General features: G+C 41.4%; 7 non-coding genes and 1 pseudogene across 7 annotated transcripts; 4 read left to right on the top strand and 4 right to left on the bottom strand.

The window, feature by feature from the left end:
- Positions 1-357: 357 nt before the first annotated feature.
- On the bottom strand, positions 358-431 carry trnan-guu (transfer RNA asparagine (anticodon GUU)). Its single transcript has one exon. It is a non-coding gene; the product is annotated as a tRNA-Asn (tRNA).
- A 1493-nt stretch (positions 432-1924) lies between these two features.
- Positions 1925-1996, bottom strand: trnaw-cca (transfer RNA tryptophan (anticodon CCA)). Its single transcript has one exon. It is a non-coding gene; the product is annotated as a tRNA-Trp (tRNA).
- Positions 1997-3176: 1180 nt separating this feature from the next.
- On the bottom strand, positions 3177-3264 carry trnay-gua (transfer RNA tyrosine (anticodon GUA)). Its single transcript is given in 2 exon segments — positions 3177-3212; positions 3228-3264. It is a non-coding gene; the product is annotated as a tRNA-Tyr (tRNA).
- Positions 3265-13879: 10615 nt separating this feature from the next.
- Positions 13880-13998, top strand: LOC148668491 (5S ribosomal RNA; annotated as a pseudogene).
- Positions 13999-14622: 624 nt separating this feature from the next.
- Positions 14623-14786, bottom strand: LOC148668492 (U1 spliceosomal RNA). The gene has a single exon (XR_015938652.1). It is a non-coding gene; the product is annotated as a U1 spliceosomal RNA (small nuclear RNA).
- Positions 14787-20574: 5788 nt separating this feature from the next.
- Positions 20575-20646, top strand: trnaa-ugc (transfer RNA alanine (anticodon UGC)). The gene has a single exon. It is a non-coding gene; the product is annotated as a tRNA-Ala (tRNA).
- Positions 20647-21950: 1304 nt separating this feature from the next.
- trnak-uuu (transfer RNA lysine (anticodon UUU)) lies at positions 21951-22023 on the top strand. Its single transcript has one exon. It is a non-coding gene; the product is annotated as a tRNA-Lys (tRNA).
- A 2408-nt stretch (positions 22024-24431) lies between these two features.
- Positions 24432-24503, top strand: trnat-cgu (transfer RNA threonine (anticodon CGU)). Its single transcript has one exon. It is a non-coding gene; the product is annotated as a tRNA-Thr (tRNA).
- Positions 24504-27145: the final 2642 nt, after the last annotated feature.

A 27145-nucleotide genomic window follows, 5' to 3' on the forward strand; every position in this document is an offset into this window, starting at 1 on the left:
AATTACAATAGACTGTATAGTATTTATGTTTAAAATTAAGGTAAATATGTCAAAATATCAAAATCCAACTGCACAGTGCCATCTTAACAATGCTTGTCAAGTTCTCAAACAAACCTGCATTTTATTTTTAAAATATTTCAGCAGAGGATTCAACTGGAGTATAAATGAAGATTCGACGATACTTTTTCTTGGGTGAATATGGTTTTCTGGGGAATTGCAATGTTGGGCATTATTGGACATTTCCCGGTGACCCTGACACGTGTTAAACACTCGCATTTCCTGCAAATATTAAAATGGTTATGGTTTCGCTGAGAAATCCAATCGACTGACGACAACGTTTACATCGCAAAAGAACCCCGTCCCTGGGTGGACTCGAACCACCAACCTTTCAATTAACAGCTGAACGCGCTAACCGATTGCGCCACAGAGACTGACAAGTTGGGTCTTCTCTCGAATCACAAGTTTGAGGTTTTAAAAAAATCTCTTAATGTTTATTTTGCCAGACGGTAATATTTCTTCTGCACTGATAACCAAGAATTGAATTTCATTTTTCGGAAGCTGTGTGAATTTAATCAAAAACAAGTTTTCTACACTTTTTACTACAGGATAGGAAGAAAGACACGGCTGGGATTTGAATCTCGGTTCTTTTGTTTGATAGAAAAGCGCTTTAACCAACTAGGCTACGGTGACAGGACAGCCATCACCGTTTACAGCCACTTGGACACACCACTCTGAGACATCTGCGTTCAGTAAGCGCTGAACCTGCGCTCAGAGCAAATTGCCTCTTTTACATAGCAGCCCCGACACTGAGAAACGAAGAGAACTGGCTTTTATCTGGCATTTTCATGTCCAATGCGTATGACATCTCCCAAGGGCGACAGAGTTATTTTGCGACACTATTTCTTCTTTTTTATTTCTGTACGCTTTGATAAAAAAACGAGAAATCGTGCAAGGGAAAAATTTCTTTTTTTTCATAGAGAAAACGTGCACCAGGAAATGTTGTGTTGAGAAGAAATGATTTAACATGATACGTGACCTAATTTATCGAAGCAATTGCTCAACCAGCAAGGTCTGGAGAGGTTGGAGAGTCTGGTGGATGTGATAATTATACGGTGTTGTGGAAGAAAACAGTCTTTCTTTGAATTCTCAGTCAATCGGAATTTCAGTGCGAAACACCCCTTGTATGATTTAAAGAGATTATATTTTAAAACTCATAAAAAATCAGAAAACACATGTTTCTCACTTTGAAATTTTAGACGGAGCTGTGCATTATTAGTAACGGCGCTGAGCACACTATGGGGGAATTCAGGTTATGTGAAATGCCAGCTGTTTAATAAACAACGCGTCTGATTTCGGATCATAAGATTGTAGCTTCGACTTCTACCTGGCTCGTGTAAATTTTATTCAAGCTCCTCAGTAATAGATGTATATTATGTAATGAACTGCACCTGAAAGCAAACGTTGGGTCTGTTTCCTTTGTTTTCCAGCATGAAATAGCAAATCGTTACAAAAAGCACCTGCTAATGTCCAATAGCGGTTTTTTTTTTCAAATTACATTTTCAGGCTTCAGACACTTTTTAATAAAACAAAAGTGTCCGGAAACTCATTAACTTTCAGGTTTGCTTGAACCTGTATTAAAAAAAAGTTATCTGAAACTTCCGTGATTCCATTATCTGATGTAGCTGTCTCTAAAGTTGGACGTGATGTTAAGCAGATGTGAACTGTGCCTTTTCTCTTAAAAAAAACTAAGTTATTTTTTTCCTCTTCACTACAATACTGGAGACTGTAAGCCTGTGTGAGCTTCACACTGCGTGTCCTGTACTGCTCGATTTTGTTCAGATTATCTATGTGGTGTACAGATAGAACTCAACTGCATGGTGTGAATTCCGTGTTCAGGACCAGCAGAACCTGAAAAAGTAACAGCTGACCTCGACGTGATTTGAACACGCAGCCTTTTGATCTGGAATCAGACGCGCTACCGTTGCGCCACGAAGTCTCGGCTGGCCGTGCCTTTGAATTCCCCAAAGGAGACAAATCAGCTTCACAAAAAAAAAAATCTCCTGTGAAGAGCGCAGCTCTTCCGAAGAGAGTCTCTTCTTACCAGACCACATTTTATTCTTCCTGCGCAGCTCTTGTGCAGGTGTTGTTCTCAATTACAGATCCAGGAACACTGATTGTTTTTTCTATTTTTTTTTTAAATTGAGTACCCCATGGTGCAACGGTAGCACGTCTGACTCTAAATCCCGAAGTTTATTTTCAAAGTATATCGGAGTCAACTGATACTGATCAGGTTTTGCTGCTACTGAACCCGCAGTCTTCACCTTAAAGTTCAATTCCCCAAGCCTTTTGACCTTATATGTCCATCCCGTCTCGTCAAAACTTGTATTTTCACAGGGTACCCTTCAGAAATCGCAGTATAGAATGAAAAAACTCCAGTAGATCTCGGCCGCTGTTGGTGATTTTCCTTTTAAAATAAATGAATCTCTGGAAATTTTACGGAGTGTATCACTTTCACTGAGACCGAGAAGTGTTAAGCTGTACATGCGTCTTTGTGGTTCGGTTGTTAACCAAAAGGGTGGTGGTTTGAGCCCTTCCAGGGACGCTATGAGCCTTTTAATGTACACACCCTCCTCACTTCATTTCTCCACAGCCGGTCTTGTATCGCTAACAAATACAGAGCCCGTAGGAGGCAGTAAGCTCGCATATATGGCTCACTGTTTATATAATGAAGAAGCAGAGGTTAGTTTCTCATCTGCGCGTTACAGAGCCTTACGCAACTCGTAGTGTACCAACAGCTAGGGTTTGATCCCTGCACGTGCTATTAGTTGAAAGGCCACTGTAAATAACGTATAAGAGATTTATAGATAGATACTTCATTGATCCCGTGATGGAAATTAATAAAGCTTATCCAGCTGGCTTTTATGTTTCACACTAAATTGCGATCTTGAAACCAAAATGAAATTGACATTTGTACTGTATGTTTTTTTTTTAATTACAAAGCAAACAGAGTATTCCCTTAATTCAAAGATCAGATATTGGCCAAAACAAGACAATCAGACGTGGGCAGACTTTGGAACAGGAGCCTCTGCTTCGTCGTTTATTGAGCTTTTGATCAATGTCTGAGTGAAAAAGATTCGCTATTTTAACTCTTTGATTAAAGTACACAAAAAGCACCTTCCTTCGAGCCGGAATCGAACCAGCAACCTAAGGATTCCCTACTGAGTCCACTACAGTCCTCCGCTCTACCAACTGAGCTATCGAAGGGATGTCAAGCAATGCTCCCTAGCACATACTGCCCAATGTAGTGAAATGTTCCGGGTGATTTAAATCCCAGTTCGACATCAAGTTTCCAACTCGTTTCCTTAGTCTTGTTTACCTTGAATTTAAGCCACGAACCAGGATTCTACTGTATAAACTTCCGGGGATATTACAAAATGTTTGATGGGGCATCAATCATTCCAGGCGGAAATTGACTCCTTTTTGTTTCTCGAGGGATCATATTAAACATTTCATTAGTATCGAGAGGAGGATCACCATGAAACACAAAACAAACAGTTTCATTCTGTCTTTTTTAGAAAGTAGCGTTTGTGCTACATTAATTATATTTTGGTGGAAATATAGAAGTTGTAAATGTTAAAATTTATATTTGAATCGAAATGTGGTTTTGAGTTAAATATTAGCGGGATCATGTAATTAGTTTGTTTGTCATTACTATATATATTGCCATGTTACTAGAATTTGTAACTGAAGTTTACTAGTTGTGTTTTTATGATGATTAGCCATTTGTTGATTACAATATTGTATATAATGTATATTTTGAACTACATATTTTTCTAAAACAAATCATTGGCTTTATTTACTAGTTTATACACCTATAAAATATGTATTTGATGTATAATAGACCTTTAACTATATATGTATATTAGTCCTCTAAATGTATCCGTATAATAGAACTCCAACCATTTATGTATAATAAACATATAATCATAGATGTCTAATTGACGTATAACGATATACGTATATTAGAATTTCATTCTAGACCAGTTACGGAGCACATTTATACGTCTAAAGTATGCGTTTAATAGTCGTATATTCTACATCTTTTGTCCACTGGGATGTGCCGATTTTAATTGAACAAAGCTAGATACACATTTTCTAATGCAGCCTTCATTACAAGACAGTTTGTTTCTCGAAAGCGTGTTATGTAAAAAAGAGAAAAACGAAAATATATAGATGACAATCTTTCAAAGCTGAAGATTTTACTTTTGAAAAATTGACATTTTATGTATGCAGATGCATTCACTGGTTTTAGAACTTTGCTGTGCTTCCTGAATCATTTTCAGCGTTATAAACTGGGTGTAGAGGGAGCGATCTCTGTGTATAGCAGTTGACAGGCTGGAGATGTTCAGACTACTCTCGTTATTTCTCAAATGCTTACATCATTTTTCTTTCACACTAGGACGCGAGTGTGTACATGGGCTTGGTTTTCGTTTCACTAATTCTCATTGAAGATTTGGGAATTAACGACAAAAGATTCAGTTTGGCAGAAGGTTTGGTTCACAACGATCTTGAAGACACGCCCATGTAGAGCAGCGTGTGATGATTTGTACTATAAAAGACCAAGAGCTCAAAGTGACGTCTGCGTTTACCGTTTAGACTTTTCCATCTCGGGCACACTTTTAGAAAGCAAAGATAGAGTAGTTGTGTTGAATCACACAAAGAGATCTGTTAGCAGAGTGGCGCAGTGGAACCGTGCTGGGCCTGTAACACAGAGATCAACTGATTGAAACCATCCTTAGCTATGTACATTTTATGCACAATTGATAAGCACACCATCAGTTTAATGAAGTACATTAAAACTGATTTTTCTCTCGTGTGTGTGCAAGCTTCACACTTACAGTACTCTTTAATCTTTACCAATAGCAGATGCCCAAATGTATCTTTGGTTGTTCAGAGATCCTTGATAGTTCCCTTAACCCCAACTGCTCCAGGGGCGCCGTACAATGGCAGACCCTGCGCTCTGACCCCAAACATTAACATTAACATTAACAAATCCTTCAAATGAACATCCATATCAAAGCAATTATGTTTAATTTTATTACAATTAAGGTACATATACAAAATATCAACGCACATTTGTATAATGCTCATTTAATAATGATTGTCAAGGATTGTCAAGTTCTCCAACAAATCTGTGTTCTAATTTTAAAATATTTTTGCTAAGGATACAACGGGTGTATAAATGAATTCTCCTGACAGCCAGTTGAAGATAAAATTCCACACGTGAAAATGGTTTTCTTGGACATTGACAGGTACTTAATTGTTTACTTGTAGTTCCACATGAGTAAAATACATATTTCCTGCAAATTTCAAGAGGGCTTGCGAAGAAATCCCATCAAGTTTTAGCAGAGATTATGGTTACAGTGGAACAGTCTGAAGCACGTCCCTTAGTGGGTTTGAACCACCAGCCCTTCATTTACCAGCTCCACAGAGACACACTCCCGTTGCTTTTTGCCATTCACACGTTTGTAGTTAAAGAATTATAAAATACTGACATTTTCCTGCCAGCCGGCAGTATTTCTTCTGCACTGACCATGAATAACCAATAACTTTATTTCATCTTTCGCAGTCTGTAAGCCACAGAAAAGGAAGTGAATACTTGTATTAAGCTAAATTAAGATGACGGAGATGCACTGCCGTTGTTTTTCTCCACTTTTCGTTAAAAGGAGAAAAATCACTGACATTTTCTTGCGGTATTTCTTCTGTCCTGATTAGCAAGACTTATATTTTATCTTTCAGAAGTTGTATGAATTTCTTGAAGTTCAGAAACAACTTGTTCCACAAAGGAAATGAACACTTGTTTCAAAGTAAATCAAGACGTATGTCTCCCTCGCTGTGTGTGCTCTTATCTGTCCATCTCTCTACTTTTCTCTCACTCTGACAGTCTGTGCAGAGTTTCTGAAGGGGATGTAACACCACTTGGCAAAGAGAAAAATTATCAGAGGCAGAATAAAAAATCATTATTCTCTTCTTAGTCAGATTCACAGCTCAGAGACAATCGGACAGAAGCTCCATACTTCTTTTTATCCGTCAATCCAGAACCAGAGGACATTCAGACAATCAGTGCTGCTACATGAATAATATCAGACAGAACAGCCTGGATTCAGGTCACATCTCCCCATTTTCTCCTTCCTCACAGCCACTTAGAGACAGAGAAGAGCTCCTGGTTCTCCTCTCTGTGAACTGGGCTCAAGACTCACTGATCTGTTAGCTGTGGACTCTGTTCCAGGTCAGAAGCAAGAAGCTTCTATTAACTCTTTCCAGGACCTCAAGCCCTTCAGTATTACTTTCTTTACTGTATGTCAATCTCCAAACATGTTTTATAAATGTTTTCTAACACACGTGAGTGTGGAATTATCTTTTAATGTAATAAACACAAGTAGTGACACTCTGGTCAGTACACTGTATATTGATTATTAGTAGCCGATGGGCCAATGGCCGTGTCTACAGTAGTGACCAGTTGACCAGTCTGTAGCTCTCAGCAGTGGGACTAAGATCACACAGAAGAAGACCTGTCTGTGTGTGATTCCACACCAGCCCAGGGAATCACCAGCTCTCATATGTCTCTCAGAGGTGTCTCACAGTCTTATAAATTTTACAATTAGATGAATTATTGTAACAGTTATACATTTAATTTAAATAATCAGACTACCTATGGAACTAAGAGCAGGCTGGAAATAAAACCAGGATACACATTTTAACCTCCAGGATCAGGTTCCTGATCCTCCTGGCTTCTATACTCTGATGATTCGTTTAAAACATTTAAAAGCACTTATTACAGGGACTTGTGCTCGTTCTCTACTGCTCCACACGGGTACGCCTTGTAACACATTAATCTGCGAAGTAAACTATTTTTTTTCCTGTTTAATGAATTTCATTCCTTGGTTTGTCGCTCTCCTTTTACAACTGTTATGATTCGCTTCTCTTCAAAGCCTGGTGTGTTCTTTTTTGGGGGGGATGTTATATCTGTAAGAAAAGAACCCCCGGGCTCCGGACAGGAGTCTCCTCCAGCGGAGACTCGCTCTGCTCTGTTAGAAAGAGCGCTGTGATGTCACAGACACCAGCCTGAGCACCTGGATCAGAGAGCAAGACTGCGGGAGGCACAGGGCGCGCACGGAGGAGAGTTATTGATCACTTATCTATCGAAAACCAATTAATTCAATTGAAAAACCGTAGAATAAACGATTAACTTCACCGATTGGTGAGTACTGGTTCTTTTTCTGTTTTTGATCCTGTTTTAAATATCTAGAAAACAGTCAATAAAGACTGTATCGATCAATTACCACAGTGCGTTTAGTGTAAAAAATGTTCAAACCGAAATTAAACAATGATTATTCTTATTATTATTTAGGTAACTGTATCCTAGAGCTAAAAAAATATATTCCAAGTTGATAAATGTATGTAAGTAACAGTTTACATGTATTTTTTCCCGTGTTTATAAATCATAAGTATGGTTACACGGGGACAGGGGCCACGTCACTGTGTGCGTCTAGGTGTATCGTGTTCATCACAAAGAGCGATGTAACGTCATGGGTAGCAACAAATACTAATACTAGTGTATTCATATTAATATTAATGAGAGTACAACTGGTTGTTTTAATGCTAGTGTTCATATGAGTATTAATGATGATAGCGCTACTGATAGTTTTAGTTTTAATGTTCATATTCATGTAAATATTATTTATAATTATAGTGTTACTGTTAGAGAATTAACAGTAGTATTAGTTTTAATACTGGTTATTCTAGCATTACTGTTATTCTCTTTGGGGGAATTAAAAGGACTTGTCATGAGTGACCTCGTGGTGCAACGGTAGCGTGTCTGACTACAGATCAGAAGGTTGCGTGTTCAAATCACATTGAGGGCAGCTGGTGTGTTTGCAGGTGCCTGAAAATTTGAAAATTACACCACATAGCTAATCTGAATGAAATAACAGTGCAGTATAGAACACCCAGATAGGAGCTTATGCAGCAGATCATCTTGAACACGACAAGAGAAAAGGCACACTGCACATCTGTGAAACATCATGTCTGGCTTTAAAGACAGTGACAACAGAGAATGGAAGTTTCAGACTGCTTCTTTGTTACAGGTTCAAGCAAACCTGAAAGTTAGGGAGTGTTTGGTCACTTTTGTATGACAAAGTGTCTGAAGCCTGTAATTATAATTTGCCCTTTTTTAATTGTGGTTGAAATCCACTCCCATGTACCAAGACCTTACAGTATATTCATGTTTACTTAAATGACTAACTATTGGACTATTGGACATTAGTTGGTGTTTTTTTTTTTTTTGTAACGATTTGCTATTTCATGCAGGAAAGAAAGGAACCCAGACCCAACGTTTGCTTTCAGGTGCGGTTCATTTACATAACGGACATCTATTTCTGAGGAGCCTGATTTAAATCACACAGCCCCGATAGAAGTCGAATCGACAATCTTATAAACCGAAATCAGATGCGTTATCCATTAAACAACTAACCCGTCACGTAAATGAATTGCACCATGGTGAGTTCAGCGCCGCTACTAGTAATACCCCACCCCCATCTAAAATTTCTAAGTGAGAAATATGTTTTCTACATTTTTATCAGTTTTAAAAAATCATCACTTTTTGATTGATTTAGAATTCCAAGAAAAAAGCGTTTTGTTCCACAACGGCATGAAATGATCACGTCTTTCACTCTACTTCTCTCTAGTAGTAAAGCAGATCTTGCTAGGTGAGCATTTGCTCCGGTAAATTAGGTCACTTTTCATGTTAACTCACTTCTTCTAAACACAACATTTCCTGGTGCATGTTTTCTCCATGAAAAAAGACATTTTCCCTTACATGATTTCTCGTTTTGTTTCATCAAAGAGTACAGAAAAAAGAAAGAAAGGAAAAGTGTCGTAAATGAACTCTGTCGCCCTTGGGAGATGTCAAGCGCATTGGACATGAAAAGTGCCCAATAAAAGCCATTTCTCTTCATTTCTCTTACGGTCAGGGCTCCTGTTCCGTGTAAAGGAGGCAGCTTGCTCAGCCGGCAGACTCAGGGCTTCGAGAACGCAGATGGCTCAGAGCGGTGTGTCCAAGCGGCTATAAAAGAGGAGAATTCTGCCGGCACCGTAGCTGAGTCGGTTTAAGTACCTGTCTCATTAACTGGAGATCCTGGCTCCACATCCGAGCTGTGTCTTTCTTCCTGTCTTTTTGTGCAGAAACTACCATCTTGGACAACCGCATAGGGCTTGATTTAGTTTAAAGCATGAATGCATTTCCTTTCTGCAACAACTTGTTTTTCAAGAAATTCATACAGCTTGTGAAAAAGGAAATGTAATTCTTGGCTATCAGAGCAGAAGGAATATTGCCGACTGGCAAGAAAATGCAAGCAATGTTTATTTTTTGACCGGGAAGGTGCGAATGGAGAAAAGCCTTTCGCATCAGTCTCTGTGGCGCAATCAGCGAGCGCGTTCGACTGTTAACTGAAAGATTGGTGTTTCAAGCCCACCCAGGGACGATCTTCTTCTTATTATTGTCAATGTAAACACTGCCTCCGCTAAAGCCGAAACCTTAACCCTCTTTATATTTGCTGAAAATGCGAGTCTTTTGCCCGTGTCCAACAACAACACTTGAGACCGGGGAAGTCCAATAGTGATCAACACCGCAACTCCCCAGACAACCATATTCACCCATGGAAAAGTATCTTTGAAGGGCTGGCGGGAGATATCATTTACAGATGCAGCCATTCAAAATGCACGGGCGATACCGCATTATTTTGTGGTGCCCTTTACGCAGTCTACCGCGAGTTACCGGTAAATACCGCGAGTTACCGTAAATTCCCCTATAATACCGCAAGCAAAATAATAGTATCCGGAATTTCCCCAAGGTGGAACTAATAAAGCTCAACCTCTCATGTTTGAGCTGTAGCCATTAAAGTCTTTAACGAAGTTATTACTAATAGTATTAATAATGAATGACCTTGGACAAGCTGTAAACTCAAAGTATTACCCTGGTCTTTATTATTGTTTTCATTGACCGTGTTTGTAAAAGTAACATTTCGCAATCACGCATTTGTTTCCAATCCAAAGTACAGTAATTTTTGAGAATCGATTCACCATGCCTTTCACATGCTCATAAAAGAGATTGATTTAGGAACATGAACATATTACCGTATGCTAACTGTACTGTATACAGTATGTATATGTATATTTAATGTCTTAAATGTGCCCGTTTAAGTATTGAATATTTATATGGAATTTTACCACTGAAGGGAAATCTTAGTAGCTGAGCATAAAAATAATAGGAGCATACTGTAACGGGTGTGAAGGGCATAAACGATATTAATTTTGGAACACAAACATACAGTATATGGATGGTCTTGGTACTTTAAAGAAAAAATACACACCAGTATTCCATTTCTCCCTAAACATTTTAAGCATCGAAGTCTTTAACGAGATACCGGAGTCAACAAGCATACTTTTAGAATTTGATTAAAAGGGAATATAATATGGAATCGCGTATCTAAAGAAATTAATAACGATATAATTATATTCATGTACCGCAACACAAGAATAGTACACGCTGTACATTGTTTGTTGATAATGTTTCTGTAGTGCTTTTTCAGCACCCTGCATGTGACCTTGCTGGTGGCGCAGGGGGCTAGGTTCCTAACTCCCATGTCACACGGTCTGTGATCGAACCCCATTGGAACTATGACTGTTTCTTTTAACAAAGATTTCTTTGAAAAAATGAAACGTTTCCCTTGGTCAGAGATTAAATATAACCTCACTCGCACCAAACAAATTTATATTTCTAAATATCACAACATGATCTAATTTAAGTCTTTTTAATAACAATGAATAGCCACCTATGCGTTACAAAATAAACATTTATATTGATTTGAATCGTGTTTTGATTTAAATCGTAAACGCGTGTTTAAATATATCTGTTTAAAGGTGATATATAAAAGCGCTGATTCTTATGGAATGTGTTCCGCCGGGGATTCAAAAAAAATATTTTTTTTAATCGCGTATCTAATGAAAATAGCAGTATAACTTTGTTCATGCACAAACAGTGGCATGTTACATTATTAATTTGGGTGTCTCCTCTTGCCAGAAAGCTCTAAATTGCATTTTGAGTGCGGTTTTCGACTTTTTCTAAATTGCATCCCATAAATAAAGCTGATACAGTTTAGACTTACTGTATTTTAAACTGTATTACAGCAGCACATTGGACAATTTAAAAGTGGAATCGCAAAGCAAAGTAAATACCCAACACTGATTGTACCCATCTGTCATGCTAATAAAACACCTTGAATTGAATTGAATTGAATTGAATTGAATTGAATTGAGGGGGGGGGGGAGGGCGAGCGAGATCACCAGGACGTAAGGCAAATAAGATACACTCCACAGACATTCACAACAGCGATATATCATAAACCGTTTTCACATGTAGTTAAGTTATTACTTGGTTTTCAAAGTGCAATGAAATACAATATTGTTGTTGTTGCTGTTCTTGTTGTTTTTATCCCGTAAAGCGTTTTGAGAAGCCACCTTTAAAGGTGAAATATACTATAAAAGCGCTGATTCTTACGGAATGTGTTCCGCCGGGGATTGAAAATTTTTTTCAGCTAACAAGGCTCGCCAGCTATTGTGAATTGAAACCTGTTTTTCTAGCTTTTAAAGTCGTGCGATGTGTAAGCCACAATTCAAATAGAGAAAAAAGAGCTGACTGACAAGATTTAAGATGTGGCTGTCAATGTTGGATTAAAAAAAACACATTGCCTGAGGTTTGTTGCATTGCTTGAAAAATAACTTTATTTCAAGAGACTGGATAAGTAATTCAAGTGTTTTTTTTAACTTCCTGTAAAAACAACTAATAATTTAACTATATGTGCAAACGTTTTATGATAAGTCGCCGTTGTGAATGTCTGTGGACATGTGCTGGCTGGACAGGAGGCTCTACTGTACACAGAGATGGGCGGGTGGAGGGGACAAGCCTCTTAGTGAGCCGAAAATCTCATCAAGAATCAGTTTCAGCAACAGGGCTGGGCGCATTGTTCCATTCTCCGACCACTCTCGGTGTAAATAAGTCCCTCCTGGTCTCTGCTTGAAATGCACTTTCCTGCGTTTGCTTTGGTGTAACTGGCTTCCCCTGCATGGGCAAATTTGAAGAAGATCCTTAGTAAGTCATTGAAGAAAACCGAGAAGAGGTCGGAGTGGCCTCTGTCGTTCATCAACCATCCAGGCAGGCAGTACTCCTCCTATTCTGCCAGGACCCGGAATCGAACCGGGGTTGTTGCGGCCACAACACAAAATACTGACCACTATACGATCACAGCGAGTTACTGAGACAGACGCAGAGGGGTGGGAAGGATGTACTCTCTTCGTGTGACACTAGTCGGAAAAGTCCTGACGTTTTATTTCAACTGAGCCCTAGTATACATCGACCCTTCGACACTCTGAGTGCCAACTCTCTTGTGTGTTTTCTCCACCAAGCAGCTGGTGTGCAATGGCCGAGCCTCACCCTGGGTGAACCTCCTTCTTGATCAAGGTATCTCCCCTGCCAGGTAAGTATGAGTTGTACAAGCCCCTGCAAGCGGCCCGCACCCAAAGCACAAAGCGCGCAGCCTAGGCCAGCACCTTGTCCCGCACGCCGCCGCCTCCGTCTCTTACCCGCTCTCCAGAACCTGCTGCCTTCTGTGCTCTCTCGGCACCGCTGCAGCGCACACAACTCCCGTCTCGTCTCGTCTCGTCTCGGGGGCCGGCTTCAAAGACAATACAGCAAACACAGCGGGGCGGGGGAAGAAGAGGACACGACACATGCAGGTACATTCAGCTCCAGTGGGAACGAGTCATTTGTCGGTCTTTTCAAGTGCTGGGAGCCGAGTAATCCTTCGCTTGTATCGTTTCTCCCCGGTGACTAGATCTCACCCTGCGACTCTTGACTCGGCTCACCCACGGCAGCCCAGCAGGTGTGAGCCTAGCCGGCACCTGGATGGGAGATTCCCCCCGGAAAAGCTCAGGTTGCTGCTGCTTCTCCAAGAGGTGTGACTGGGACCAGTAGGGAGCTCACTGTGGCTTTCTTATGCCCCAGCATCCTGATGGCGACACTCTGCTGCACAAACAGGCGCCGTCCTTCGGGGAAGGCGTAAAACCGAGGTCCCAACCCTCCTTGGCCATGAAGAAATCCCAGGGCGTCTCTCAAAAAGAGACGCCGGGGGTGTCACTCTGGTGTTAGTGTTCCCCTTTACCAATCAGTCGGAGTCTCCTCCTAATCCCCGTCTCATATGTAACAATCAATGACAAGGCCCCCCTTTCCCGCGATATTGTACTTGTCTCCTGGCCGCTGGCTGGCGCCGTGAGATTTAGTACTCGCGCAAGAGACCGGGGGCAGAGCGCGAACGCGGTCCCCCGCCCCCCACAAAGTGTGCGCTCCAGGTTCCCTCTCGGGGCTCTGCAACACAGCGGAAAGGCAGCGAGAAGGAGCCTCTTGCTCTGACGCCGCAAGGCCACAAGAGGGCGGAGGCGCCGCGCGCCCGGCCGACGTGTTGGACTGGTGTGCTTTATGTGCTGAAATAAACACGCGACAGCCCAGAAAGGAGTGCTGTGCACTGGCGGTTTTTGTCTTGTGAAGACTTGCCTTGTGCTCCTCCATGCAGTTTGTTTGTTCTCCTCCAGTGCGGGACAAGCCAACACAAGGGAGCACATTCGCCAACATCCAGGTACGCAATGCGATTTGGAAAGAAGCTCCTTTCCAAAGAGTTGCACACGAACGATCCTTCAGTCCCGCTCAGGGGGCACGGAGCCCCAGCCACACACAGCTTCAAGTAGCGAGTCAGGCACCTCTGCTTTCACTTGTGGCCTCACCACCCTGAACGCGCCTGATTTGGTCTGGTTTTGGAAGCTAAGCAGGGTTGGGCCTGAATAGTACTTGGATGGGAGACTTCCTGGGAATACCAGGTGCTGCAAGCTTTTGCTCTCTCGGCCAGCAGGGGTCGCCGTTGGTGCCGTAGGATTTGGGAAGAAAACCTGGAGGATGGAAAGGTGATCTATAGCCTCATCTCTAGAGATGTTTTGTTGCTATGGCATGTGTGTGACCCATATAAAAAAAAAACCCGTTTGTAAAACGAATATCGAAGCTGCCTCTAAATCTGCAAATAAAGATGAGTCGATAAACCACTTGTTTTTAGTATAACTATACATATATTCATTTATTACTGATTTCATTCATTGAGCACGGATACAATAGAGGTTCAGCCATTCACTGTTTGACATATCTGCACTGGTACAGAACCTAGCAATCAGAAAATGGGTGAAACTGTCTTTAGAATTAGCATACAGCACCGAGGCCCCCATGACCAAATAAAGGCTAACCTCGATAATCAGCCTAAATAATGCAGACTACAGCAAAACGACTGACTTTGAAAAGGGAATGAATGTCCGGAAGGAGTAGTCTAACCAGCTTGAAATGCTTCTCCGGACCTCTAACTAAAAGAAACCGGGAACCAGCAGTGGCATCGACTCCTTTCGAACTGGGATCCTATCGCAGCTCGTGGTGTCGTAACTCTTCCGTATCTGATATTGGACCAAGCACATCAGGGGAGAGCCCTAACGCAGTCCCCCACTACCAGAAATTATGCAGTCGAGATTCCCACATTTGGGGAATTCGCAGGGGTCAGCACAGCCGGAGTGCAATGGCTGAGACTCGCTCTGGGTGAACCTCCTTCTTGATCAAGGTATCTCCCCTGCCAGGTAAGTATGTGTTGTACAAGCCCCTGCAAGCGGCCCACACCCTCAGCACTAATCGCGCAGCCTAGGCTAGCTCCTCGCCTGGCTGGCTCCGTGAGATTTAGTACTCGCGCAAGAGACTGGGGGCAGAGCGCGAAGGCAGCCCCCCGCCCCCCTCTAAATGTGCGCTCCTGGTTCCCTCTCAGGGCTCTGCAACATAGCGTCCCGGCGCTTCCTCCTCGCCGCCCGGAGGCGATGTGCGTCTGGCCGATTTGTTCAATTGGTGCTGTTTCTGTTTTGAAATAAAACGCGCCAGCCAAGAATTGTTTTCAGAGTGCTGTGCACTGGAGGTTTTTGTCTTGTGAAGACTTGCCTTGTGCTCCTCCAGTGCGGGACAAGCCAACACAAGGGAGCACGTTCGCGAACATCCAGGCACGCATTGATTTCGAAAGAAGCTCCTTTCCAAAGAATTGCAAATAAACGATCCTCCAGTTCTGCTCAGGGGACACGGAGCCCCCGCCACACAATGCAACGGGAGTATAAATGATGTCTCCCGCCAGCCATTCGACAATCATTTTTCATGGGTGAATATGGTTTTCTGGGGGGTTGCAATGTTCGTCATTATTGGACATTCCTGGTGATTCTGACACGTGTTAAACACTCGCATTTCCTGCAATTATAAAAAGGGTTAAGTTTCAGTTTTGCTGACAAATCGAATCAACCTTCACGGAGAGAAGAAAGGAAACACAATGTTTCGGCTGTGGAGCTCAGTACCGATAACACTGCTGATCATGATGGAGTAGAAACAAGTGATGTATTGGCAGCTTTATCTGGGGCGAGAAGTCCTGGAACAACTACAAAAATGTTAGGATGCAGAGGAAGAAATATTTTTCCACTTCACCTCACCCAATCCTGCTGCATTAACGAAGCTGAAGTTGGCTTCTTATTCGCGTTTTTCGTTCCACCTTATTAGGTGCTGTGATGTTATGCCGCCTTTCGCCTGTAGATGGCTCTCTATAGTTATTTTTAAAAATACTAATCCGAGTGGATGACTGGACATAGCCTCAGTAAAGGGGAATATGTACATAATGATTATCCAAATTGCATTTTTGTATGAAACACATTTAAGAAAATCGAAAACCAATTTTCAAAACTCACAATAACACAAACTGGCATGTTAGACGACAAGTAAATAAGACAAAAGCAAACCATTCATTCACTGGCATTTTCTGCATATTTACCACGACCTTGCCTTCTGATTGTTAAAAGTCTCAAAATCTTGCATTTTGCAAGAAATGTTAATATAGCAGTCTACAATGGGACATTTAGAACATGGCATGTGAGAATATGGTTAACCGAAGATGAGCAAAGGGTGATGGCACTTTCTGCTTATTGCTATGACCCTCCCTCCTGATTATAAAATAGTCTCACAATTCTGCCACTGAGGTAATGTGACAAATTATGAAAATCATTAAGTATAAGAAAATGTACTGTACCATTTTTTAAATATGACCTTCTGAACATGTAAGGATTAACAGTTAACAAAATAGCACCCCTTCTGCTGATTTACTTTTTCCCTCCTTCCTTGTCACCAGAACATCTTAATATTCCGACACTAAGGTAGGAGAGACAAAATCACTTATCATGTACATTTGTAATTACGACACGTCACTGTTGCATTTCTGCGTTGTGACGTAATACCCACAGTGGAAATTCATAGTTGTGATTATAGGAATGTTATATATCAGGTGGGTAGCTGCGTCAGCATGCGTAGGCTGCAAAGGAACAAGTAAAGGATTATTCCATGTTGAAAAGAGAAGAAAGGAAACACACCGTTTCGGCTGTGGAGCCTTCTTCAGGTGTGAGAAAGACAGGGCAGTATGCAAAGATTATTATCCTTTTATCTTTGCTGATTGCAGTTTATCTTTGATGACAGCATCAAAGATGTTAAGGAATTTTTACACCTAATAAACAGACACTTTTTTTGAACACCCTTATTTACTGTTAACAAAAGAGCTGACACGTATTATGTGTGAAAAAAAGCTGCTAAACAGCTCGACCTGCTGCCCCCTCTGAAAGACACAGTCACTCATAGAATTATTGAAATGGCGGATGGTTTCAAAAGTACACTGGTAGAGTGCGTTAAGATGAGCAGATGCTTTTCATTGCAATTAGGTGAGTCTGTAATCGATTTGGCCAATTCACTCGTTTATGTTAGATATGAGTTTGAGGGTATATCCCATGAGGACTTTCTGTTCTGTAAACCACTACCATCAGGAACAGGAAAGCAAGAGCAATGAAAAGCTGCACAGCGCTGTGAAAGAAAATACAGAGAAGTGAAAGGCAGCCTTTCTCTAAGGAGGTAGAAGAAGAGCGATTCCCCGTCGGGGAATCAAACCCCAGTCTCCCACATGACAGGCAGGGATACTCACCACTATACTTACAAGGAAGACATCGCTAGCTCTGACCCCAGGCATCGTGTCTTGACCCACCGTGCTGGAAGCCGACGTGTACTGTGATTCCTTTACGGAGCAGAAATGACAACCGAGGAGCCGAGAGATCATTTCAGCATTTCGCGTATGAATGGAAAACACAACTGACCAACTCGGAATGACTTGCTCTTGACAATTTTCAAAGCGTTCTTTGTGCACAACGACTGCGCTGCCTAGCAGATACAAATGGGTTGTACAACTTTGAACTAGCAAATGCAAGAGGGCTAAGCCCCCTCTCTTTTAGCCCAGGTTCGATCTGTCTCCCAGAATCACCAGGGCGCACGCACGTGAAGTGCTCTGCTTCATTTCTAAGGGCAACTCAACATTCACTCCTACCCCGTGAAAAGAAAAAAAACAGCGTCCGCAGCAACAACAGCTCAGGTCTCTGCACAGGATCTAAGCTGCCCCCATCTCCTCTGCTCTGCGGCTCCTGCGGAGTGGACTCCTGCCTGGAGCCGTGTTTGCAGGCGGCGGCTCCCCGCGCCCTGTCTGTGCGTCGTGTCCAAGAGCTCCTGGGAGGAAGAGAGAGCCCTCCCACTCGGGGGCTTTTCCACGGTCTGTATGAGGAGGGCCGGGTGTGTCCAGTAGCTTATCTCGTTCTGTTGTCTCGCGATGTCTATTCACTATACTACATCCCTTCCTTTGTTATTTTTAAAGTCTATAACTTTATCATACAATTGTAACAATTTTATATCAACACACAGTAAACGGATATTAACTATTACAACAAAATGTATATAAACCCTTTCATTTCTATTCAATACATTCATCTTTTTTTACAACAATTTCTATACGTACCAACTCAAATTTTAGTTCAATTTTCTACTTAAGTCACTTCTAAATATCACCTCATTTCTAGCAGTCTAAGCAACATCTACATAGATAACACAAACAAAATAGGGCAATTTAACATTTGGAGTGCTATGCAAGTCCTGTATTTTTAAATGTCTCTGTAATGAGCCAGTTTCCTGATAACCCTGCCACTAATGATTGTTACTTTACTACTGGGTAAAGTTACTGGCTCTCCTACGGATGTACTCTCCACTGTCTGAGGACTCGGCACTTCCTGCACGTCAGAAAGTCCTGTATTCTCAGCATTTTCTGTTTCTGCAGATTCAAAATCAAGATCCAATGGAGGAGTGTGTCAAAGATGTTTTACATTTCTCATTATTTTTGAGCCATCTTCCACATTCACTAACTCAAAGGAGTTACAAGAGGTGTTTCTCAATAACACATAGCGAGTGTCTTTGAACTTGGCATCCAATTTACCGGTGTCTAGGCCAGCCACAAACACTCATCACCGACCTTGAAGTTATGATCCGTGTCTGGTCTGCATATAATTTCATTTTGTGTGCATACTCCTCATGATGTTTATGGATATCTTTTGTCTTTTGAATGTCCCTTGGCTCTTCTTCTTTCTTTTCCACGTTTGGTAGTTTAGTCCGGATATCACGCCCAAAGATAAGATTAGCTGGGGTTTCTCCAGATGCCCTGTGTGGTGTTGATCTATAAGTCAGCAGAATCTTAGGGAGTTCCTCTCTCTCTTTTTTCCATCTGTCACAGCTGCTCTTTAAGCTTTTTTCAGGTATCTTTGAAATCTTTCAATTTTGCCATTACATCTCGGATAGTAAGGTGATGCACGGATGTGTTTAATTCCACGATTAATTCCACAAGTTTAATTCCACAATAGTCAGAAATGATTCAAACAACTGTCCTATGAATTGCCTGCCATTATCTGTTACTACCTCTAGTGGATAACCAAATCGTGCAAAGATGTTCATCAGCTCTCTAATAACTGTGGCTGAAGATATGATGATACAACAACCGCCTCAGGTTAAGAAGTATAATAGTCTATGACAGTCAATATGTATTCATTCTGAATGGGACCTACCAGGGCAATGCCCAATTTTGTCCAAGGCCTTGGTGGTAATTCAAGTGGTTGGAGAGGTTGATCCTCCTGCAATGGCTGATTCAACACACAATGGAACAATTCCTAATTAGTCTTTCAACATCACTCTCCATGTTGGGCCAGTAGAAGTTGCTTCTCAGGTACTGTTTTGTACGAACTACACCCTGATGTGTCTCATGTGCTATTTTCAGTGCTTGTCTGATTTTTGTTTTCGGTAACACAATCCTCTGTCCTCTTAAAAGCAGTCCATCATATGTAGATAACTCCAACCTACACCTGTGGTATGGCTGCAGTTCGTCTGGAATTGGATTAGGCCATTGTCCTTTTTCCACTATGGACATCAACAATTTCAATGTGTCATCTTCGTTTGTTGCTTATTTAAGTTCCTCAAGTGTCAGTGAGTGCAGTTCATAAGTGCTGATTGAAAGCACTTTATCAACATAGGTTTCTACATAACCAGTGTCTTCCGTGTCTCGTAAAGGAAGACGTGACAATGAGTCTGCGACATTGGTTTTCCCTACTATGTGTTCAATTTTGTAATCATAAGGCCATAATCTCAATCCAAGTCTTTGTATCCTGGGTGGTAACAATGTTGCCTTTTTGGGATTGAACATATAAATGAGGGGTTTATGATCCATTTGAAGTGTGAACTTGCCTCCCCATAAATATGTCCTAAAATGTTCCACTGCCCAAACACAACCCAAGGCTTCACGCTCTATTTGTGAGTAATGCCTTTCTGTTGGGGTAAGTGAGCGACTAGCATATGCCACTGGTTTGTTCTGTCTATTTTCTTGTCTTTGTAGCAATACTGCTCCAAGTCCTACAGGATTCGTGTCACTGATCACTACTGGTGGTGCATCTAGTTTGAAGTATGCCAGACATGGTTCAGTTACAAGTGCTCTTTTCAACTCGCAATGGCTTTCTCAGTTTCCGATGTCCATTCCCACTTCTGTCTTTTCCTCGTTAGTTTTCTAAGAGGTTCTGATATGTCTGCATAATTAGGAATAAATTTCATCAGAAATCCACAAGTTCCTAAGAATGAGCGCAAAAGTGCAACATTCTCAGGTCTCAGCGCACTGCAAACATGCATAGTTTAATCAAGAGCACTTAAAAGATGCAAAAAGTTTCAAATAAAACAGAATTGAAAGACAGTCGAGTAAGGAGGTAGAAAAAAAGCACTTCCCCGTCTGGGAATTAACCACCGTCGCACGTGTGACTGGATACAAAAATAATAGATTAATTTGTGCCCAGTCTCTTGAAGCTTCAATGCGATTATTTTTCCTTCCTTATTTCTTCATTCCCATGCATTTACTCTGTAGTAGAGGAAACTCGAAAGTGGGAAACTGCAGGCATTCTTCGTGAGTGGTGGATTGTGATCAGTGAGCATCTGGACAAGTCTGTTCCATTACCTTTTCCATTGGGGATGTAGCTCAGCGGTAGAGTGCATGCGTTGCATGGATGAGGTCCCTGGTTCAATCCCTGGCATCTCCAGGTGCTTTATATTCACAGCGCAATCTTCTGTTGAGTGAGAACTCTTTGCTCGTGTTCAGAGAGAGCCAGGTTTATACAATTAAATGCAGGCACACTCGACGTGCTGCAGAGTTGCGCTGCTGTTTTAAATGTACCTCATTTAGTTCTGTTAAATCTTAAATTATTTGAACTAATAATTTAGTTCAAATTCAGGAAATCCAGAGATTGCTTCACACTTGTGGCTGTTGCAGAAAACACCTGTTGAATCTCACCCGGGATTTCCTGAGAGATCATTCAGCGAGCGAATCCTCCTTCTGAACTCCGCACTAAACTGAAAGCTTCACGAATTCCTCACTGCGTGTCCTGTACTGTTACAAGTGCTTTCGTGTAGATGTGAAACACTCCATAAACACACTTTGAACTTTTTCCATTTGTTAAGGAAAATGCAAAAGAGCATGACAAGTATTGATCGTATAAAATATCCATGGCACAACTCGAGAAAGTACTGAAGGACTACACATCGACTTTTGATGATTACAAGAGATTCAAGAAACACAATCGTCCGCAGCTGGGTTTGGATCCTGAACTCTAGAGTTAAAAGAACATAAGCAAAGGATATGACCTATAAACTCTCTGAATTGCCTTATAGTTTATGAAATAAAACAATTTCTTAATAAATTCTAACTGTTGATAGACGATTTATTGAATTTTAACAAAATCACAATTACAAACTTTTTCGGTTAAACTGTTATTCACATACTCTAACGTAAATAAACGTTAGTGTCTTCCGGTATGTGAGCCAATTTCTCCAACAAATATTTGTTAGTCTGTCGGGAGGCTGTGCAAGGTGTTAAGAAATAGAATTTCGAAAAGACAGGCTCCCTAAGCTTAACATCAAGGCTGTTTTCTCTACAGAAATGCTCTTTAAATTTCAGCACTGTTGCAACTCCCTTTATAAAGGGTGTGCACACGTATACAACCAAGTCATTGAAATATTTTTTTAATTATTGTTCCAAAAAACGTTCCATTTGTTTTCTTTTTAATGTTGTTGATTAAAAGATTTTATTAAATGAGAAAAAAATCTGAATGTGAAAAAAGGTCAAAATGCTATTGAAAAAAATCAGTAATGTGAGGAAAGATGGATTGTGGGAGCCCCTTAACTACCCATGTCATGCTGTATTTCTCACTCATTCTACTGGGAGTGGTGCCGTCTCTTCATGATAAAGTCTGTCAGTGGTCATTCCAGACGGGTCAGGTATGACTGCTCTTCAGCACAAGAGACACGTGACTTGCGAGGATCCCGACAGTGTCGACCTTCTTTCAGAGCCCGGATAGCTCAGTCGGTAGAGCATCAGACTTTTAATCTGAGGGCCCAGGGTTCAAGTCCCTGTTCGGGCGGCTGTGCCGTTTTTAATTCTATTGTGAATGTCATTCTAAATAGTCTTTTATCTTTCACTCTTCTAGCTTTACTGTGGTTATTTTAAATGTCCATTACTTGTATTTACAGTAGTGTATTTAGTGTTTCATTTCACAAACCGAAAATGTTCAAGTAGATCTTGTCACTCTACTCCACGTAATCATCTAAATTAAATCACAGTAGAGTACAGAACACGCAGTGAGGAACTCACACAGTGAGTACTCTTGAATACGACAAGAGGAAAGGCACACTGCACATCTGCAGAACATCACCTCCGAGTTTACAGTGACAGCAGAGGTTGGAAGCGACGTAGTGTTTTAATACTCGCTCGCTGAACGATCTCTCAAGAAACCTCGGTGGAGATTTAACGGATGTCTAATAATCACGTTCAAAAAGATGACGATAAGTTTTTTTTTAACTAGGTAGCCTTAATGGCAACACGGTGTGAGTAGATCTTAAAGCAGCTGCAGACAGAATACCCGTAATGGCAACACACTGCTTTGAGTTCGGCTTTTCTTATTTCTTCTGCAGAACCAGTGGTATCGGAATATACTGATCCGCATAAGAAGCGCTTTCGGTTTCTGATAATTTTTAATGAGCGCTGCTCTAAGTACCACAGGCAAGATGGCTGGTGGTCTAAGGCGTTGCGTTCAGGTCGCAGTTAACCCTGGAGACGTTTGTTAAAATCTCACTTCTAATAAAGAGGTCTTTCTCGTTAGAGTAGAAACGATAGAAGCCTTTCTCGCATTTCACGTGTTTAATGTTAACTGTCTCATTGGTTGCCTCAGTGATTGATGGCTCTTCTCCCTCGCAGGGTGACGGCAAACTTCTTCAGAGAGGGAGTCTCCCACGCACGGCTTTTCTTTATCAAGAGCTGAAACAACAGAAACAGACTTCAAACTGACATGAATTACTTCTTGAGCGTTTATGACCGTCTTTAAAAGCTGAGAGCAGGTGAAAAAGTATTTGGAAATGAGGAAATGACTGCTGACAGTAAACAGAGCTGATGCTCAGCTGCAGACAAGCGCTCCTCGTTAGTATAGTGCTGAGTACCCCCGCTTGTTGCGCGGGAGACTGGGGTACGTTTCTGTGACAGGGCACTGGTTTAATTTTTTAACAACCTGAGTTCACTTAAAAAGTGTGTACTGTGTACTACGTTTCGGACTAGTTACTGCGGTAAAATATGGAGATCATCTCCAGCTTTGAGCTCAACTGCAACAAGTCATGCTAAATGTAGTATAGTGAGTAGACATCGCGAGACAACAGAACGAGAGAGTAGAAGGCGGGAATATATGGTGTAAGGGCGTGATCTGTGTAGTTAACAAAATAGTTAAAATAATATAAAAACGTCTCTTTATTAAGATACACAACATTTATGGCGACGAGAGATGAGTGCTTGACGGACTCAAAGCGAGCAGAACACTGCAGATTTTAGTTCTCTTGCTGGTAGAAACGAACTTCTGAATTTTCAGACTTTTCGTTTAGTTTGCGCATTGGAAGATATGGCCGCCGCGCCGAGAAGCTTTGCTTATGCCCAGCTTTTTCCACCGCTTCTACTGAACCTCGGAGCTCCGGATTCGTATACGGAATACAAGATATGGATGGAGTCATACAGATTTTTTTTAAATAGCCGGTGGATCTACAGAAGCTGAGGATGCCGTGAGACGTGCTACATTACTGCACTGTATCGGGGCTTCCGTGCAGCGGATTTTTGCCAACCTCCCTGGAGAAAAAGACTGTAGCTGCCTTAGACGCTTCCTTTACACCGCGGAGAAATGTGGTTTTAGAACGGCATAAATTTAGGCAGAGAACTTAGTCTCAGGACGAATCTGTTGATGCTTTTGTGACTGCACTAAGAGAACTGGCTAAATCTTGTGACTTTGGAGTATTGGAAACTGACATGTTAAGAGATCAACTTGTGGAAAAATGTGCACATAAGAGACTATAAATTGCTGCAGGAGGAAGGGCTGACTTTAAAAAGAGCTCTTACAGTCGCTAGAATTCATGAAGCAGCTCAAGCAGAATCAAGAATGCTTTCTGACCACAGTGACAAAGTGACACTGAACGGGGCGCTCGCTCAAACTTTACAAACAAAAGCCGAGCAGCAGGACACAGTCATGCTAGAGAAATAGAAGAACAGGGGACGGCTGACATTACATGTTACATGTGGACTAACAACGCACAAAGCAGATGAATGCGGATCGTGAACAGCAAAATGTCTACACTGCAAGAAAACAGGACATTGTGCACATGTCTGCAGAACATCACGTCCAAGTTTAAGGACAAGTATCCCTTTTATTGTTGTTGCTGCCTCCGGTTTACATTTGGCGATGTAAACCAGATTCAGAAAAAAATAATTTGAACAACCTTATTCCCATGCTTACTCGAAGGCGTGGTGGCCAAGTGGTAAGGTGTCGGTCTCGTAAACCAAAGAGCGTGGGTTCAAACCCCACCTGTGCCTGTTTCATTTGTCACCGCTTTCCTTTAGTTTCAAAGTCTTAAAAAAACTCGCAATGTAGGGATCTCAATAGTAAGAGAGCATAACTGTCGCCAGTGATTAGTATTCTTGCATATCCTGCCTTGTTTTTTAGTCGACAAAGCTTATCTCTCTTCACACCCATCTTCCGAATGATCGCCTCAGCATTGGGAAGGAACGCGCGCTTGGTACAGCCCCCGACTCCATGGTCTGATCACAAACAGATCTGGTGAGCTGTCAGTCCAGGTTGGAAGTAACGTTCGAAAGCACTAAAAATCGGTCTGAAGACCGTGTTTTTTTATACGAGTAAACGATAAAATAATATACTGCCTGCAAGACTATGTCAAGTTCAAGTTTAAGTCCAAGTTTATTGTCATTATACTCATACACAGGTATATGGTATAACGAAATGCTATTTAGCTAGCTCTCGGACATAAGTAGTACAAAGAAAAAAACACAACAACAATACAATTGTATAACAAAAGAAAGACAACAGCCGATGTGCAAAAAACAACAACAGGCAGTGTGCAAAACAACAAAAAGGTAACAGCATGTGCAAAAACATGCATCAAAAGAATTAAATAAAGGGATAGAAATGATGGGGAGTGAGCTTTTGACATGTATGGTAGAGGTAGATTTTCAATGTGTGTTTGGGTTTTTGGTAAGAAAGAAAGAAGGCACTGTGAGGTTCAGATCATAGGTGAGAGGTGAGGAGAGAGTGAGAGAGGCTGGGAGTTTAATAGTTTGATAGTGCGGGGGTAAAAACTATTTCTGAGTCTGGTAGTCCGGACCCGAATGCTCCGGTACCGTTTTCCATGTCATGCTAAACGCCATAAATTGTGTTCGTCCAGTCGTATCAATCGTTCTAAAGTTACGGAAAATCGGATGCAACTGGTGCAATCAGCACCCATTTTTCAGGATAGTCAAGTGGTTTAAAACAGCAAATTCACAGCTTCGTGTCTTTTAAGCTTTGTGTTTCGATCTCCAAATAGAGGCACGGGTTCAAATCCGACTCCCGACAATCAGGCGTTTTACCCTGACTTTTTTTACCTGCCTTTACACTGTTTCAGTCTTGTTGTGCTCGCTGACAATCACAGTACGAGGAAAACGGAGAAACTGCTTAGCAAAAACATAACGGACAGAAAAAAGCTTCGTAAACACGTGAATGTGATTAGCAGCAGTAAGGTATGCATTCAAATGTTTAAGGCTGATTTAAAAAAGCAGCAGAAGAAAGGTGCAGCACAATGCAGCACAATTTGTGAGAATTCGTGGGTTTTTATGCTGCTTGGACTTCTTTCAAGCCTATGAGGTGACCCCCGTTTTATTTTCATTTTCAAACTTCAGAACCGAATAACAAAAAGGTTTCATGTGTGACAGCATTCCGTTGCAAATACCGTTTCCACGATGTATTCAAGCGACGGGAATGAAATATTTTAGTGCTGGCTCAAATGCGAGGAATTTCAGAAAAACCTGGAAAAGCAACGCTTGCAGTAAATGACAAATTTAAAGCGTGTAGTCATCATGAACAGAACAACGCAATGCTCTAGAAAATATGATCTGAAGCCGCAATTACTCTTTTATCGCGGGCAGTTCATTCCGATACGATGTTTCCGCAGAATAAATGAAATGCCGAACTCCAAACATGTTGTTGCCATTATTATTAGTCCTGCTACTGTAGTTTTAAGCTTTAATCAGAGGGTATGTAATGTTGTAAAGGGCCTGGACTACTTTGTTCAGTCCAAATTCCATTATGTGAATTTATGCTTTTTTAATATAAGCATTAACAATACAATGCGTGCTCAAAAACCGTTACTTATTAGCTTAAGAAGCGGCAGTGTTTTGACAAAGTGTGGTATTCCAACAGTAAATGCTGAAGTGTTTAATACTTGCTTGTGAGCAGATCTCCCTCGATTTAGACAAACTCTTGTTCGGCCGATGATTTCAGATCAAAATCTGAATCAAGTGGAAAGAAAGCTGAATTACGCTGGGTACTGGGTATCACTGTTACGCCATCAGGTCATGCTAGGAGGATTGGGGGGATCAAATTGACACAGAGGGACCCAATGTGGGGGCTGAACCCACAATTCTGAGATTAAGAGATTCTTGCTCTATGGACTGCGCCTATATAACTCTTGTGCTACAGCAGTAATGTTTCTGGGTGTGGATGAACATGACATAATCGGCTGACAGCAGGAACACGTGGCCCACAGGCAGTGACAGTATCGCTATCACATTTGGCTGCAGTATATTGTGTTGAGAGCAGCAATAACTTTCCTGTAGAGATGGGAGTGCCTTTAATACAGCGCTTTCAATCGGACAGAGTAACAGGAACTGACCTAAAGTTTCAGCTGTGGATCCATCTCCACATAGGGGAAGGAGACAGTAAAATAGCGATGAAGAAACAGAAAGATTTGTGCTCGCTGCAAAGTAGGAAAGAGGTGGTCAGACACATAAAACAGCTTGGTGATAATTTGCAGCGACAGTTTTATGTTATTTAGTACACGGATTTCTCTTCATGTTCCTTAAGATGTGTAATTTGTATGTTGGTTGTATGAGAACAGTTTCTTCTAAAGTCCTGTCAATTGACAGTGGAGAGCTAGCTGGTGCACATCTTCAAGAAGACTCTC

Source organism: Lepisosteus platostomus, chromosome 5 (genome assembly GCF_059453375.1).
Source record: "Lepisosteus platostomus isolate fLepPlt1 chromosome 5, fLepPlt1.hap1, whole genome shotgun sequence".
In the NCBI taxonomy this organism is placed as follows: domain Eukaryota; kingdom Metazoa; phylum Chordata; class Actinopteri; order Semionotiformes; family Lepisosteidae; genus Lepisosteus; species Lepisosteus platostomus.